The sequence below is a fragment of the Drosophila simulans genome, chromosome X, assembly GCF_016746395.2.
Source record: "Drosophila simulans strain w501 chromosome X, Prin_Dsim_3.1, whole genome shotgun sequence".
Taxonomy (NCBI): domain Eukaryota; kingdom Metazoa; phylum Arthropoda; class Insecta; order Diptera; family Drosophilidae; genus Drosophila; species Drosophila simulans.
The window spans coordinates 6,703,730-6,718,251 of record NC_052525.2 but is presented as its reverse complement, the minus strand read 5'-3'; the positions used below and the strand labels follow the sequence as shown (position 1 = coordinate 6,718,251).

Here is a 14,522-nt window from a genome sequence, read left to right as displayed (position 1 = left end):
CCGGGCCCCGAGGTCGTCGAGGCAAATCGCAACCCCGGGATAATGAAGCGTGCTAGCAAGCGGCACGGGGAGTGATCTCTTTGGTAAAAACATTGCATTTTTCACATTAAACAGAACATAAATCACGGAATTAATGGGGCGCTCGGTGTGGAACATCATCCCTGGCTACATACAAATTGTGTGCAAACAGGGGCCAAAATACAAACTGGACACTAGGACGAAGTGGGCTGGGCACACGATCACAACATGGTTGCCATAATATACTGAAAATATTTGACTTACTGCTTACATCCTTGTGCGGCATGAATTATTATCGAATTGGTCATCATCATCAGTGGGGTGGCTTGTTGTCCTCTAAATATTGTGCCCCCGTGGTCATCGTATATCACCGGATTAAACTCGAAACTGGCGAAGCAAATCCCTGGGGTCAAGTGATTATTATGGGGGAGAAATTGTACTGAGTTTCCTATTAAGTTCATAGCGTGACCAATATACACAGCATACATATACCAATTAGATGCTATCATTAGCTGTAAGTCCGCAAGACTTTCACATGCTGTGGGAAAATGGTCTTATCAGCCAGCCATTTGCACCGTTTTCCCTGGCAAATGCTGTTGACATTTGAACTAAAACCGTTTTCTTATAATATGGCAAATAATAATCCCTAGCCAGATGCTTGAAAAAAAGTACACACACAAAAAATGGCAAAACAAGGAAACTATGCCACTGACAGAGCTTATACGTCCTTTCCGCCTCAGCTGCTTGAACTGCTTGCGCCGGCGGCCACGCCCCCCCTGCCACACCTACCGCCTAGCGCCCACATCACCTACGAGGGGAGAAGCTTGAGCTCTTTTTATTTACAAAAGCGAATGGCAAACAAGGAATAGCTGAGGGGAAACGAGTAAGAACACACACAAAATGTAATCCCAACGAAAAGTAAATTGTATTTCAGAGCAGACTTGTTGATGTACGTGTGTGAGTAAGCGAGCGTGTGTATGTAATACCCTACAGAATGAGCATATCACCTTGGATATCAAGTTCAGAAAATTAATTGTATAGTTTATAAAACAATACGATTTTTACATTTTCATATTTTATCATATTACCTAAAACGCACAGTTTTTTGTGTATAGGGTAATTTATAGGGTATGATTTTGACAAGTCTCGGTCTTCGTTGCTCATCCAAAGCCACTGGAAAATCTTCTGTGGTCGCAGGGAATGGGAAATACCTAAAACTAAGTCCTCATCACGGATATGAGCAAGACAATGACAAGGAACGACTGAATTAGATGGGAATTACTTCTAAGCGAAGACAGCGACAACAACAACATCTGTAAGTGGTTTCCAAGCAATCTCTAGGTTTACATTTTCCAGGGCAATAAACTGCAATCCAGTCAAAAACTAAAAAGTATAGGCTATGTATTCGCAAACTTCAATACACGGTATACGCAAAGCAATGTAAATGTGTAATGTTTACATTATTATAATGTAATATGCCACTAGTTTTGGTTAACAGTTGCACAAAACATTCAGTTTTTTATCTATACTTTTGTAAAAAAATCTATACTTCTTATTATTCAAAAATATATCATTGTTTTACCCATAACTTTGTTAATATGTAATCGAATTTGGAATGCCATGCTTCTTTTTTATCGTGGCTTCATTTTCTCTCAAGTGGCATTCGCAGCTACAAAATTTTAAATTTGACCATTTTTCACAAAATTTTGTCATAAAAATCTCAAAAAGTTTAGAAAAAAATTAAAATTTTCAAAATTCAAAAGAAGTGATAGGGATTGTTAGCCGAGGTGGTAAGCTGCACGAAACTGTATGATTTTCAGATGTGCGACTTATTTTGACGAAAATACAGCTAAAAAACCAACAAAAAAAAAACAATTAAATGTATGCTTATTGTTAGCTAAAAAACCATGAGTATTTTGTTCATATCTTCAAAAATAGTAATTCCAACTTGGAATGTCATACCTTATTGATTTCGTGGCTTAATTTTCTATCGAATTGCATTTAAAATTTTTAAATCGGACAATTTATATTTATGGCCATTTTTTTTGCAAAATTTAATGATGTCGAAAAAGGATGCGAAAAGTTGTCAAAAAATAAATTTTTAAAGACCAACTTTAAAGTGATACGGATTGTTATTTGGGGTCGTAAGCTGCACAAAACAGTCTTTCTTTTAGCTGTCCGCCTTATTTTGACCAAGTTACAGCTGTAAATCTCTAGCAGATACAGACATTCGCATTGAAATGTTACAAAAATATTGATAAAGACCTCTGTGTATCAGTAATAATTCAGAAACGTTTGTATTGGCATCACAATCATTCCTTCCATCAAACTGTGGAAAACGGTGCCTGGATTGGGGACAGTGGTGAACAAGTGCCCGCCGAAAGATCCCCATCCGCGCTCCGCCAGCCATCGGGTGTACCGTTGTCGCATTTCCATATCAGGACTAATGGAACATTCCCGATGCTCTGGCATCCGTCCGACACACGACTATGTGTGTCCGACAGTTTTCGCTGCCACTCAAACCGCTCAGCCTCCCTCCGCCTGCGCCTCCATCTCTATTTTCCGTTCACTTGATGTTTTCCCGAGCTCACAAAGTCGATAAATATGTATACACATGTACACACACCCACTCACATGTAGTCGTATATATGTGTATGTACATACATATATACATACATATATATATGGATGGGTGGACTTGGGTCCTGCTTTCCTCCACTTTCCCCCCGCAACTCGCTGCGAATTTGCTTTCCTGCTCCACAGCTGCACATGTCAGAGACTCGAACTTTTAGCAAAAGACTGTTTCGTCTGCTTCCGCTGTGGGTCCCTCGTCCCTCGTCCTTTCCCCCGCAAAATATTCAAGGGGTCCTCAGGTTTTCAGTCACTATCCGCTGTTTCGCCTAACGACCCATTCCCAGTCCCATTCCCAGTCCAATGCCATAGCCGAGCATCTACCTCCATCTCGCAGGTCCTTTAACAGTCACCGATTTCTCTGCTACCAATAACAATGTGTTCTCGTTTCTCCCTCTGCCCTCCGGTTTCCTCCGCTGATTCCACATCTACTTCTATGGTCGAGTAAACTGCAGCGCATCTAAAGGATACTCGAGCACACGCGGCGAGATTCGCAATTACATGTTAGGGTTTTACTAGCGATTTCTTGAACATCGCTTTATTTATAATCAAAAACATCATGACATATTTAAATATCTTCAAAAAAATATCAAATATACTTAATATAATCAAAGTAACAAAATGACACATATCCCAAATATATTCTCAAAAGTGTAGTAAAAGTATGAAGTAATTAACTAGAAAGCGGAATAGCAACGCATATGCCGATTGAAATAATTCCCAATAAATTGGGACTTGGGCTTTCATTTAAGCATCAGTTGATGAATGATAACCTATCTACTGAAACCAAATGGAAACGGCGGTAAAAACAAAGGAAACAAAACGCTTTGAGCCATACGATGCAATGGGAAAGTCATCAAAGAAGCACAAGAACAGAGAAACTCAAAGGCATAATAAGAAATTTTGGAAATTGTGGAAATTTACAAGTTAGTTAGAAATCTCCTCCGACTTCCGTTTCTTCACTCGGCCCACATACAATCACACATTTGGGTGTATGCAAAGCAGTTAGTACATACTATATGGCGAAAAAGTGGGAGTGATGAGGTGGATTTGAAAAGGATTTTAGATCCTATTTTCCCATGGAGTGTAAGGACGTCAGTCGGTTTGCCACCGCACGAATTTCGAAACTTTTCCCAGACACACGCAAAACACACACTCACAGAAATTTTCATTTGTGTGCGCATGTGTGTGTCTTTGTGATTTGAATTAAACTTTGCAACTCACACACACACACGCGTGCACGCGAAGGAACACATCCTGTGTGTACACACACGTATGGAGAATTTTCCTGCAGACAACAAAAGGTCCCAAAAATGGTGGAAAGGGGCACATGATGAGGAAGTGGGTGGCTGGCGGTGGCAAAGGACATAGACTTGGATGGACGGCGCAATGGAACTTTTCTGCTGGCTCCTTTATATATGTGGTCGTGTGTTTTTCGAATGGCGGGGGGGCAACATTTTCCACTTATGTCCTATGTCCTTTGTGCCACTCCCCATTCGCCCCCTCCCTCCCCCACCACTCCGCGTTCAACCCTTTTTTGGGAAGTTTTGCTTCAAAGCTTTGTTGCCTTCGAGAAAGGCGAAGTACATACATACATACGCACACATATGTATGTACGAGTATGTATTTGGGCTTGCAAGTAAAACTCGAAGATATCCTGGAAAAGAGCCCTGTGACAGCTCTTGTGGTCTGCCAGCGACATTTGAACATTAATTTTACTTATTTGGGCACATGCTTCACTGTACTGCAAACCGAGCGAGTTAACCGATGGTCCAACCCCAAATCCTTAAATACAAGTCGTTCACCATTTCAACATTTTCCACGGTTTCTAAATTTGTGGATTTCTTAAAATATATCCACCTATTTACCTTTGAAAATATATATTTCTATACACTCACAGCTGTGGTCAAAATATTAGATTAAGATTAACTGCACTCCCAACTGATAACATTAAGGAAGAGAAAAACTAGAAAAATAATATTAAACAACTGCATTGTTGTTCCTCTTATTTTAATAAAGCATTTGAAGCAACCTTAAAATCGACAGAATTATTTTTGGGACCCCAGCCGTTAGCATCTAAGAACGCCAAACGCCATCGCCCTTTTGATGAAATCAATAATCCAGACGCACCTGACTCCCGGCCAACAAAAGCCCAGCGATGGTCATTTTGGCCATAACTGTACATTAACCCCCATCGACAGAAGGTTTATTGGGGGAAGGAACCGAGCTGAAGCCCAGAAAGGAAGCGAACGGACCCAGACGCATAAACAACTCCAGACGAGCAGGAAATCAGTGGACTATTTTTGGGGTTTTCGAAACAGTGGAAGGATACTTGCCGTCCATATTTCACCCTTACCGGTTTCTGTCGGGGATGGGCAATTGGGGAGCAGGGACATCGATGGACTGTCGACGGGAAAGTGGCGAGCGGGAGATAAGTAATAAATATATTTCACGTCAGCCCGGTCTGAAGAACAGGACTTGTGCCCCCAAGGACCCAAAGTCCTGGTGTCCTGCCACCATCTCCTGCTCGCGATAAACAAAGTTCGGCGTGTCCAAGTTTTCGTGTGACGCGACCGCGAAAAGCGGTAACAATAAATACACGCCCTGTCATCCTTTTTCGCATGCCCCCACCCCATCTATCGAAACTCTTCCTGTTGTGTCCTTCAGTCCATGGTCCTTGGTCCTTGGTCCTTTTCAGAGGCAATGTCCTGCGCATGGACACCAGACATTTGCCGCGAGTTAGCCCTTGGACTTGCCTCCAAAAATAGCAAGGGAGCTTCATGCAGATTACTGAATACACTGCTCAAAAACCTAAGCACCAAAGGTTCTAAAATATTTTGTTTGCTGCTTTCATTCAACCATTACTTGCAATGTCAATCTTTTACAATGAGACCGGTTGGTAATCATATAATCAAATAATCATTATGTAGCCAGCTTTCTTAAGTAATTGCTCTCAGTGCTGGGCAGCCAAGATGACGAACCCCACATCGCGCGACGCAAACTCGCCCTTGAATCATTTCAATTTGAAGTAAATTGACATTACATTGCCGTGGGTGGCACAGGGCCCCCTGTCGAAGGAATTTCATCGCGGGGTGGGTTGAAAAACTCAATAACTATCGGCGTCGGAAGGATGGAAAGTGAAGGGGGACGGGCAACTGGGTGGCAAATAGAAAGCGAATCGAAGGCGATGACTCTGCGCCCTGGCCACGGGGCAGCCACGCGTTGACTGACAGCCCCCATGGTAACAGTTCAGGGATCTGGGATCTGGGATCTATGAATTGGTCAGGGGAAAATCGGAATGTGGAGGTGGAAAATCAGGAGGGCAGGAGAGCCCAGACAGCGGCAAACAGCAAACAAAACCAAACACAGACAGCACCGCCATGCAACTTCAGTCCAGACTTTCGACCACCATTATACATATATATTATATATATGTATGTATATGTATATGTACATGTACATATAAATAGCGGGTGGGAAATCCAAAATGGCCGTCCCGACTAGACCTTTGTCCAGCAGGAAAATCAAATTGCGAGCGAAAACTTTCCACCGACCAAAGCCGGAAAAATGCCGGAAAATTCGCAAGAATTCAACCAGAAATATAGAAGCAAATTGGTTATAATAAAAACTCAGGAAAAAGGTTGCGCCCCCAAGGTATTATAAGTACTTATCTATCGAGATATCCCCAAAACCAAATTAAATCAAATTCCACATTATTTCCCAGGAAAATAATTGAAACCATCTGGTTGTTGACCTTTAGGAAATATAAGCCATCTAAAGGGGAGCTATAACTACAAATATTCTCACGCTTTTAAGTCAATGCACTCTGTAATTATAGCTTAGAAATTTACAGAACAAAAATGATTAGCAATGGGCTGTTTATATTAAGAACGGGTAACAAATCAAATCAAAATGGATTAGCTCTCAGGAATCTAATCCATCCAAATATTAATGTTGCACATGCAAAGTAATTAATATATCTTATTTATAGTTGAGCCCATTCTTAGCTTCTCTTAAGTTAGTCGCGATTCCCCAGTGGGCTAACAAAGTGGATACAGTAATACGAAATCCTTGTTCCGGGGTTAGTCAGGACATCCCCCGAACCCACGAACCCCCACGATATTTCACTCCTGCGAAAATTTTAAAAGGGTTGCCAGCACACAGCGGCAATCTTTGGTTTCTTGATTAAAAAAGTAATTAGAAAACTAAATGAAAGTTTTACGCAATGAGCGAGGAGTGTGCGGGGGAGTGTGAAATGTGTGTGGCGTGGAGGGGGGGAAGTGTGTGGGGGGGCGGGGGCGCCAAACAAAGTTTTTCGGGTAAAATGGGTAAATAATGTAAACCGAAATGACTGTACATGCGAGCAGTAGTTATTCACACCCCCCCTCCCCCCTCCCCCCACCCCACACACGCATGCCTTTTGTTCTCGAGGATGTGGAAAAGGATGCGAGTAGGAGGAAGCTCACCCCTTTCGCCGTTTTGGGTGAGGAATGTGTCCTGTAGGGTTCACTACATAGCCAAATGAACACATACGAGCACATATGCGCATACATACATTGCATGTGTGTGCACGTGTGTGTGCCAAGGGGGTGGTGGTTGGTTGGTCATATGTTGGGTGGGGGCGGCTGTTCGACTGGGCGGTTAGGTGGTTGGGTGCTTTTGGGTGGTTCTTGCCCCGGCACATACGCTCGCGCAATAAATGTTTTCGAATGTCATTTGCTGCAAAGATGGCGACCATTAATATGGAACGAAAGGATTTGTTTTAATTTTGTTGCCCGTAGCAAAGTTGCGATATATGTATGTATGTATGTGCGGGTTTGTTCAACAATAGTTGAGGGGGCGCTGTGCTCCCCACAACCCCTCGCACACATGTGAAAATTACGAAACTCACAACAATATACACATCCATACATACATATACATAGATCTATGTGTGGAGCTTACATATGTAAGTAGGTGGAGTCGCTGCGCCTTAGATTGAGTAATTAAATGGCAAAAATGTTGAATTGCATTCACATCTTGGATTGGTAATGGTCCCTAAATGCAGTTGCGGAATTCTGGTACATTAGGCGTGGCTTGTTTTAATCTAACTGAAGCCACAGAATTAATCGAGAATTTAACACATAGCAAACGTAGTACGTAACCTGGACAAAATGTTCAAAATTAGGTAAACTCTTTAGGTAGATAATAATGTGAAAATCTTTGGCTGCTGCGCAAAATGCTCTTCACGATTTTTGATTATAATATAATTTGCTTATTTTCCACGAAGACCAATGACCAATTAATTTAAGGATACGCCGCAGTGGATATCATGTGTACATACAAATCCACTCATTAATTCCCCCGTCAGGCGTGGGGATGTTTGCTTTTCCGTCAAGGATAAGGACGCATTATGTATGGCTATGTGGACGTTACCCCGGCAACATTTAAGCCCCTTTCGAGGACCCAACCCCCCGCTATAAAGATGGTGCGTGCCTGTTGTCCCATAACGGATATTTGCGTTGTCATATCAAAGTCCCATATGGCCCGTAAACGGCGGCGCAAAGTGTCATCAAAGCCTAGATATATCTATGTATGTATGCATGGTTGTATATGTATTGAGTGGCGAACGGACATATAGAGAGGCTTGGGGTACAAGCGAGATGTGATAATAAAATACAAAACCAATAAAGGAAAAAGCTCTTTACACTTCACTTGCTCACCAAGAGTCGTTTGGGTTCCCGAGTTCCTGGGTTCCAGGGATCCTGGGTGTTGTTCCCCCGGCCATATAATACCATTCTTAGGATGGGTGCCGCTACTTCCGCCGCATGTCAGAAAACGAGAAAGGCCTACGGTTATTCCAATGAATTCGCGGGCCTGGCCAAAAAGTAAACCCCCACCTCCCTTAGCCAACGGTGCGTTACTTTCCACTTTCCTGGGCGGAGCGGGGGGCATTGCCAGGGGACGAGGGAACGGGGGATGGGGACTCATCTGGATCATCATTTTTTATTTTCCGCCTGAGCCCCGGCAGGCGAATGTGGAAAAGTACCCAACTCGACCAAATGCCAATGATGGCTGGCCCTCACCGCCGAACATCCTTAAAAAGTGTATACGTGTATGTGCCACTTTTATATTCGCTATCAGCCATTTAGCCACACTCACACTCGCAAAGAGGAAATAAAATACACTGAGAAAATTTGACAATTCTAATTTAATCATTTCAATAGAGCCCTAATACTAGAAAATCATACATTCTATCGAATAAATCATATTACAATAATAAAGCAAATCAAATTAAATAGAGCATGTTTCAATACCCATTTCTCGCGGTGCACCCACCCACAGGCGACTTCCTCCCCCGATTTCCCCCCGGTTACAGTACACATTCATATGTCACCTCCGACCGAAACTCCACCGCCTCCGTCCGTTTTTTACGGCCGTACTTTCGTCCTTTGGCTTGTCCGCCCGCCCCGCCCCGCACCAGCCCGCCGTCAACTGTCAAGTTTAGTGATGCCTGCCTGGCTGTCAAGGATATACACACACACATATATATGTACGCTTCAGGATAATATAATGCACGGCATCTGTTTTGAAAACGGTGGAATGGGGCTCCATGCCCAACCCCCACGACTTCCGCCCTTTTCGGATGGCCTGCCAACCGATAACAATGGAATATATCGAAAATCAATACCAACAACGATCAGTCTATCTCGTGGCGGAAAAGTTTTCCAACCACAATGGCAGCCCACAAAATACAAGTAATCGAATGGATGGATAAAAGGAAAGCAACAAATAAGTTTCATTTTCTAGAACTTACCTGAAAAGCACACCGTTTGTTATTTTTAATCCACGCGCACAAACCGTTATTTATTTATAAGCACTAATAAAACGCGACACGTGCGCAACCATGTTTCTGTATTAAATCGCACTAATCACAGCAAAATAGAAAAAGAAACCCGAATTTTACCGTAACTTTTACTGTTTACACCGTTACACATTTCGGCGAAATTTGTGTGTATACCTGTTTAGCGACGAAACGATCACTTGCGATAATCACGACGAACTAATTGCTGCCAATTATTGAGAACCGCAGCAAGCTGAAATTTTAATAAGAGAGGGAGTGCAATGAGACGCCCAACGAATAAGGTGAACAAATAGGAGAGCGAACAAGTTGAAAACGGTAAATCTGCTCTGGATGAGATCATTTTTCTGTGATTCCTTCTTCTTATTCTATTTTTCGCATTGAGAGAGCGAAATTTTGCGCAGTTACAAGAGCAAAAATAAAGTTAATGCGTAGTTTATTGAAATGGATGGAGATTTAATATTTAACAATTATGCGCACTATTTGTTAGTATATGATTTAATTCATTTGTGTTTTATGTATGTATTTATATGTTTGTATGTACATATACATACACAAGCTTGATTACCTGATAAGTACTTACCAACCAGTACTTTGGCATCCATTTAGCCAGCCAGACACCCGCTCTCCCCCCTCCCCATCAAAAGAAACCCCGTAAGCGTTTGTCAGTTGCCATTTGACCTGCGTTTTTGCACCATCTCCCCACTACACCCCCCACCAACCGCCCACGAATCAAAAAAGAAACCACTCACCTCTGCAACCCCCTGTAAAATTTTATCTGAAAGGGTGTTTACCTTTAACGCGTGGTATGCGCGATATGGTCGCTTGTGGGTGGATTGGGTGGTTGGATGGGGGTCCTTGTTGGTCCTGGACAGCTTCTGGGTGAATTTTTGAATATATTATATATGCAAAGTATTCGTGAATTGGTTTTTTCGCTTATCCAACTGCCAATTTTCTATATAGAATGTGAGAGTGAGCCGCCTGTCGCAGTTATCTTATGGCAATTTCGCAAAGAGGGCTCACGGCCCATTTTGCACACAGAGAACCAAAAAAAAAAAAAAAGAAACACACACACACACAAAATAAAACACCCACCCACCACCCATCAACTTTTAACCCCCCCAAGGTCTCAGCTTTTGACGTCAATATCGCCTGTTATTTAAAATGGGTTTCGTTGTTGTTGTTGTTTGGGCTGTTATTGTTACGCTTACGCTTTGCAAAAAAAAAAAAAAAATGAAACGACAAAGGGGAGGGGCTGTAAATCCCAAAAAAAAAAACCCGAAGAAGACTTGGTGCGGAAGCCAAAGATAACATTTTTGCACAATTCTCTGGTGTCATTTCCATGCACATGCCAATTGATGTGTTTTTACTTTCACCGTCTTCCACACCCTCATCCCCCCCCAAAATTCTTCCACACCCCCTAAATTTTCACCCTTGGCAACTGCCAAACGGAGGAAGAAGAAGAGATTCGGGAGCTTAAGCTATTGCCCAATGTATTTATGGAATAACAAATGCCCTGAGGTACAAGCAAATATTTTAAAAATACTTTTCTCCTCACAAGATGTCAAAATAATTTCGTCGATTTAGGAGGCAGTAAAAAGGATTAGTTCTTAAGAGAATCTACAAACTATTAGGATATTTAGTTAATTAACTATAGGTATATTTATTTTATTTTCTGAAAAATTAAATTATAAAGTTTTACTTTATGCACATGGAACCTTACTATTTACCAAATCCTTTTAGCTTAATAAATAAATAAATTCCCGACTAACTGAAACACCTCCCCTCGCAATTACAATTACCACTCCGATTCACATTGCGGATTGCTTAACTTCGATAAGAACGGGAAATAAAGTGCAGAAAGGAATCGCTCGATAAGCCATGGATGATGGGGTCAAAGGTCGCGGGGAATAACGCAGTTCCAATTCGTCCATAGGCTCCAAGTGGCACTCCACATGTCCCACGAACTCACTGGCTAAAGTAAATGAAAACTCAATTGATTTATGATACATTTTCCAAAGCCAACAACTCACTTCGTCTTCTTTTTTTTTTTGCATCCTTTTTTGTTTTTTCTTGTTTTTTGGGCCACTTGCGAGTCACGTTTAGATTTATTACCTTTAACATTTCTCGCCGCTAACAAGTTTATCCCGGCGATGAGGGGTTAAAGAAGGGGATGGGGGCTGGGGGCTGGGGGTTGTGTGCATACAAAGCGAGTGCATAAATGCTAACGAACTAACTAACCCACGACGACGACTCTCCATGACTGACTATCCATGTATCTGGAGGATTCATGTGTGTGCCGGTCCTCAAGGCTGGACCCAGTTACTCAAGGCACCTACCAAAATACACTTAACTAAGCTTATGAAGTATTTTTATATTAATTGATATATACATTGATTATGTCTAATGAAGTGGAACATATCAAGACATCTAAAAATATTGCCATTAATGCTGGTATTAAATGTGAAATTAAATCTCATTTGAAATTAACTTGAAAAAGCTTGAAAGACTACCGCATGAAGGATTTTCAGAGGCTGTGACGTCCAACATTTGATTGAAGGTCCACCCTAGCGTAGATTTGCTCGAGTGTGTGTGTGTGTGTATCCACTATAAACGTCGTCCTCAATCACATGTCAGGCAACACGCTTTGCGGTGTTTCATTTTTGTGCGAGGACCTCGACGGGCGGACTGAAAGGGGAGCTGGGGCGACTTCAGGGGATACTGTCGTGGGGACAGTCGAATACATATGAGATAGAGACAGCGACCGAGTGAAGAGGGAGAGCGAGCATTAGCGCGAGAGAGAGAGGGAGCGAGGAAAGGAGTAGTATGTATATGTGATGGCAATCCTTATGTGCCGCGCCTGCTATGTATGCCCCCATGTGTGTGTGTGTGTGTGAATAGTATTGCTCTTTTGTCCTAGTTGGGTCCTTGCTAACCGCAACCACCACCCACCCGACCACCCGACCAGCAGAGCACCAGACCACCGCCCAGCCATGTCCTCCTCGGCCATGCTCCTTTCTAGCCAGGACTCGAACTGAGGACAGCGCTGAGCATTCCTGTCGCTTCCACTCATGTAAGCAAAATAAGTGAAGGAGCTAAAAACAACAAAAAGCAAAAAGGAGGAAAAACAAAACGAAGAAGAAAGTAAAAGAAAAAAAACAGTGAAAGAAAGGGAAAAACGCAAAAGGAGACCGCTGGCAAGGACCAGACACAGATGCCAGGCACCACCTGGACGGACTAACTGCCATTTCTTGCAAATATCCGAAGGAACCCAGCTCCTTCCACTTCGATGTGCCAGCGCTTTTGCACTGCAATTAAAATCGATCATACAAAAATCGATCATACGAAAATCGATCATACAAAAATCGATCATACAAAAATTGATCATACAAAAATCAATCACACAAAAATCGATCATACAAATATCGATCATGCATTTAAATTGATTAACTCAATTGATTCCTCCCAAAGATGAAACTTGCGTAACCTTCTAGTTCAGAACATAATCAATTTAACATAAAAGACCCAGAAAAGTAGGCAATGATTTTTATAAACTGTGATTCTTGTGCGTGGCAGCAGCTTTCATTTTTTTTTTTGAGTGTGGCGAGTTTCGTGCCCTGGCCATCGAACACGAGCTCTGTCCTCCAACTGTCCTACCAGCGTGCTCCTACCCCTGCACCCCCCTCCTCTTTTAGGGGGTTATATATACATACATATATGGGTATATATATGTACATGGAGTCGCCTGCATGTGGGGACAACTTTTGAGTGCCAGACAGCGACCGGCAGAGCAACAATAAATGGAGGAGGTCCTGGTGCGGAATGACAGGGGATGGGGATGGTGAGCAAATTGAGTGGGCGAGGAATTAAAATTTCAACATGACTGCCGCCATGATGCTTCGCTGGCCACACAAACACACATACACACACACACATGAGCCAGGGAGAAAGGGATGGAGAAAGCAGCACACACATGTGTGCGCCTGGATTTGGCTTATACTATATGTGTATTTGTGGGGGTGGACAGGACATTTTCAGGGGGCGGGGGTTTGACAGTTGCTGGCTGGCGGGTGGGTTTTTGGCATTTGCTGTCACACACACACACAAACGCACATAATCCCCACGTATGACGGTGTGTGGGTGAGCTTGAATGGGTCTACTTTCACAGTAAGTATCCAGTGAAGCGTTAGGACTCGGCAGCCATGATGTCTTTTGTGGCCATCCGGCAGCGACATCCTCAACGGGGATGTTTCATGCGGGTGTGTGGCTGTGTGTGTGAGTGTGTTGGTTTGTGTGAGAGAGCTCCACATCACCCACACCCACACACTTTCCCCGCCCACTTTGTCCTGGCCCTGCTCCTTTGGGGAAGCTGCTACCAATGATGCTCCCCACGTCAATAGGTGGCTGAATCTGAAAAGCACGGTGAGAAATACCTGTGATTCAATTAACTTTATAAATTTAGTTAGAAACTAAAAACTTATAACTATCAAAAATTAATAAATAATTGAATTTAGTTATTTTTTAATTTATTTAATATAAATTATTTACCTCGCATTTTCTCTCAGTGTTTGTATGTGTTGGCCTCCCCATCGTTGCCATTTTACTAACTCTCCCGTGGGTAAATTGGTGTGTATGTGTGTGTGTGCGTGTAAGCCTCGATATGCCAAAAATTTAACTTTAAATTGATTGCATTTCTTTGTAGCTACTGCTCGTGGGCCTTCGTCTTCACATCTGGCGAATCCAAAGATAATGGTGACGGCGATGATGATGATGACGATGATGCGTGGCCAAGTTCATTTTATTTATTACCGCCGGGCCTCAACGGAGCAAACATTTTCCGAATGCCTCCCCAAAGGATATCATCATCCTTTTCACGTTGCAACCTTGTATCCTTAAGAAAACCAAACTATTCGCACGCTTTGTGTTGGATCAAACACATTCCACGGACCCTGCAAACTTATCCGTGCATAAATTCAAGAATTTTCCAGCCCCCTGATGTTGAAACTATGGGATTGTTTTCGGGGGAGAAAGT

At 42.7% G+C, this 14,522-nt stretch overlaps 1 long non-coding RNA gene across 1 annotated transcript; it reads right to left on the bottom strand.

The window, feature by feature from the left end:
• Window positions 1-11,137: 11,137 nt before the first annotated feature.
• Window positions 11,138-12,965, bottom strand: LOC120285305. The gene is made up of 2 exons (XR_005544563.2): window positions 11,524-12,965; window positions 11,138-11,465 (listed from the first exon to the last, which is right to left on the bottom strand). It is a non-coding gene; the product is annotated as an uncharacterized LOC120285305 (long non-coding RNA).
• Between the last annotated feature and the right edge of the window lie 1,557 nt (window positions 12,966-14,522).